The sequence below is a fragment of the Monomorium pharaonis genome, chromosome 6, assembly GCF_013373865.1.
Source record: "Monomorium pharaonis isolate MP-MQ-018 chromosome 6, ASM1337386v2, whole genome shotgun sequence".
Classification (NCBI taxonomy): domain Eukaryota; kingdom Metazoa; phylum Arthropoda; class Insecta; order Hymenoptera; family Formicidae; genus Monomorium; species Monomorium pharaonis.
The window spans coordinates 507,508-511,379 of record NC_050472.1 but is presented as its reverse complement, the minus strand read 5'-3'; positions in this window follow the sequence as shown (position 1 = coordinate 511,379).

The window sequence follows — 3,872 nt, the reverse complement described above, 5'->3', positions numbered from 1 at the left end:
ATTGTGGTTAATCGATAAAACTAACATCAGCATCTCTTTAATAATCTTATGTTTCATAATATTATGCAGGCTCAAAAAACAAGAAATATTTTGGGACTTTAAAATATCTCAAAAATTATAAGAGTTTTAAAAAATATAAGAGTTTAAAAAAACTTTTAAAATAAAGTAGTATAGTTTAAAAGATCTATACTTATTAGCCTTTCAGTTTGTTATTATTTTGACGTCATCAAAGTCAAGTCAAATTTAAAATTTTTTATTGCGCAATTTTGTAGTTTACCTTGAGAACTTCAAAACATGTGTGTGTGTGCGTGCGTGCGTGTTACGCAGAGTATAATAAAATATTTTTTATTAAACTTTTGAGTAATAAAAGCTTGAAAGTTATAGAAGCTATTTGGTCAGTGAAGGCAAGATAAAAGACTATCCGGCCAGCAAAGATAAGATCATTATAAGATCTTTTACAATTCGTCCATACCCGCATCATTAAAATAAGATTCTCTTTTGTTCTGTACGATTTAGTATAACTATTAATTAATTATAAGGAATATTAATAAGCACTGGAAAAGAAGTGATTCAAAATTTAAAATTAAAAAAATATGTAATTGTTTATGTAATTATTAGGGAAACAAAACAGCTTGTTAATGGAACAAAAGCGGCGTACACAATTCATGCAAGATATTTAATGAGACATGGTGTCCAGAAAAACTTTTTAAGAAAAAGCTAACTATAGGTGTCCAAAAAACGCTCCAAAAAATCTTGTACAAAATTATTTCATTTGACACAACCAAGTGTGTGAAATAAGAAATTATTTTAAACAAAAGGTTATCTTTTTTTACAAAAGTAATAATATATAGAAAATGCGTCAATTATAAGAATGGATATTTAAACAAACTAGAAAATTTATCACTTTTTAATATTAAAAATAAAGATTTATATTCAATAATATGATTCTGTATATAGTGAAGTATTTTAAATATTTTGAATAACATTAGATAGAAGACAAAGAAGTATAATAAAGATATTTTAATATTAAAAAAATATGGAAAGAGTAGCGAATCTTTATATTACAATAAATGTTTTAAAATTTGTTTAATCTTATTGTTGAAACTGTTGTAATGGACTGTATATTCCTCTCCTCTTGAGTATTGACTGTAAGCGTACAGTATTCGTAGGATACAAGCGTTGAAATACAAGACGTGTGATTTGATAACGGACAAAATAGCTTTATTAGGCGGGAGCTTTATACAACTGAACAAACAATTTACGTCGCACGTGCCGCGCCCACGACCATAGAGCATAGAGAAGCTTAGAATGCCTAGATGCGCCACTTGGTTGTTGCCTAGTATTAAACAAGAAATACCAACACCCCTCAACAATTTCGGTTAATCTAGATTATTAAATATATTAGTTTACAAGTCCTATATACTTAAACAAAATTCGTAGTTTAACAACTTGTAGAGATTTTGTCAGCATGTCCACTATTATATGTTCTGTATCACAATAACAATAATTTAATGTAGATGTGTCTTTTAAATGCTTAACATAATGAAACTTAGTATCTATGTGCTTAGTACGCTTGCTAAACTTATGATTAGTAGTTTAACTTAAGGCATGATTATCTTCATAAGTAATAGTTGGTTCTCTTGAATATATCCAAAATCTTTGAGTAAGTATCTAAGCCATACAGCTTCTTGACATGCCTGTCAGCGCGATACATTCTGCTTCTGTCGACAAAAGCGCGACGCAAGATTGCTTTCGACAAGTCGAACTAATGGTTTCGCCATTAAATTGAAATACATACTCGCTATTTGACTTTCTATCAGAAACATTTTGTGCCCAATTCGCATCTGAGTAACCTAATAGTTCATTTTTTTAATATTAAAATTTCCGAACTTTAGTTTATAATCAATCACACCCTTTAAATATTGTAGCACTTTTTTAGCTTATATCCAATCTAACTGTCTTGGATCTTGTAATTTTTTACTTTGAATTGCTACGCTCGCAGTAATACTTAACGAATAAATATTGATAAATACATTAACGCTCCTATTAGGCTTTGATATATATATTACAATTATTTTTTGGATAAGGACTTTTATTTTTAATCTTTTCATACTCTACATCTAACGGTATTTTCCTCGAAATTTTACAGTCTTCTAGATTGTACATATACAATAATTTTTTATATATGTAGATTGGTTTAAGTAGAAAACACCGTATCTTTCGATTTATACTTCTAAGTAATAGTTAACTTCGCCAAGATCAGTTATGTTGAACATTTTGTTCCACATATGTAATAAATTTTTTACTATTGTCTGCAATCAACCATCATCAACGTATACAATTAAATAAGTATGCCTATCTTTCGAACTATTTATATAGAGACAAGGGTCTATTTTGCTCTGTTTAAAACTCGTCTTTTGAAGAATATCGTCCAGGGCCTATATTCTAAGCTCTTGCCGCTTTTTTAGACCGTAGATTCCCTTTCGTAACTTGCACACTTTATTCTTGCCAGCTTTATATCACTGTGGCTGCCGCATGTAGATAGCTTCCTTCAAGTTATCGTTTAAGAAGACATTTTTTTACATTATAATGCTTTATAATCATGTTTCTTCTTTCTGCTGTTGATAGCAATGTTCTGATGGTATTGTTTTTATAACCGATACAAAGACTTAAGTAGTCTCGCATTGCTATACCCGTATCTTTGAGTAAATTCTTTTACGCCACGAATCCAGCTTTATATTCCGTATGTTTTCATCAGCCTCTGTTTTTTTACTTTATAGATCCATTTGCATCCGATTAATTTTGAGTCCTCTGGTGGATCTGTTAACTCCCATGTGTGATTTTTTGAAGTGAACGAATTTCTTCTTCATTTATTGCTATATCATTTTTGCTATTTGGTTCTGTATTAGCCTCTTCAAACGATTCCGGCTTCAACATGTTAACCTCGGATATTTTTCCAGCAAATTCAAAACGTTCCGGTGACACTCCTTTGTTTTTCTATTCAGATCTTTTGGGCTTTATATTATGTTGGCTTCATTGTTCTTTTTTTCAGTGAATGAATCCTGCTGATCTTCTTCCTTTTCTTTTCCTTTTATTTCTGGAACGTATTTGTTTTTGATTCTATAATCCTCTTTACTTGCTTGAAGTTCATTAAGAAAAATGACGTTTCTATTTTAATTTTATTAATTTTTTTGTCCACAAATCTATAGGCTTTTGATTTTTTTGAGTATCTTTTAAATAATAATTCTTTGGCTCTTTTATCTAAATTGCAACAATGTTGTTCTGGAATTTGAATATATGCTTTGGTACTGAATAATGGTGTTTTCCAAATTTGGTTTTTTTTGAACAGGGTGACCTTTTTTGGACACATAACGATTGGACATGGCTCGATTGGACACGCACGATTGAACACGGCACGATTGGACACCGTACGATTGGATACCGTACAATTGGACACTGCACGATTGGACATCATACGATTGAACACCGCACAATCTTAGAGTGAAAAAACATTAATATATCATATGACAGATTATCTGATCTTAGAAATATCTGGCAGAAAAAAAGTGAATTTCAAACGTCTATATACGTATTTTTACGAGCATCTTGTTTTGCGTGGAAAGTCGCAAACCCATGTGGTGCAGAGAATGCTTCGCGCGCGCGCGCAACGCACACATACACACACACACGCGCGCGCGCGCGCGCGGCGCGGGAGAAATGCAAGGGGGGGCCTTCTCACCCGGGGGACAACCCTCTCGTTCAAGTCGCTAACCCATGTGAATTGTATTGGAAATCTGCAAACACATGGGAGAGAGAGAGAGAGAGAGAGAGAGAGAGAGAGAGAGAGAGAGAGAGAGAGAGAGAGAGAGAGA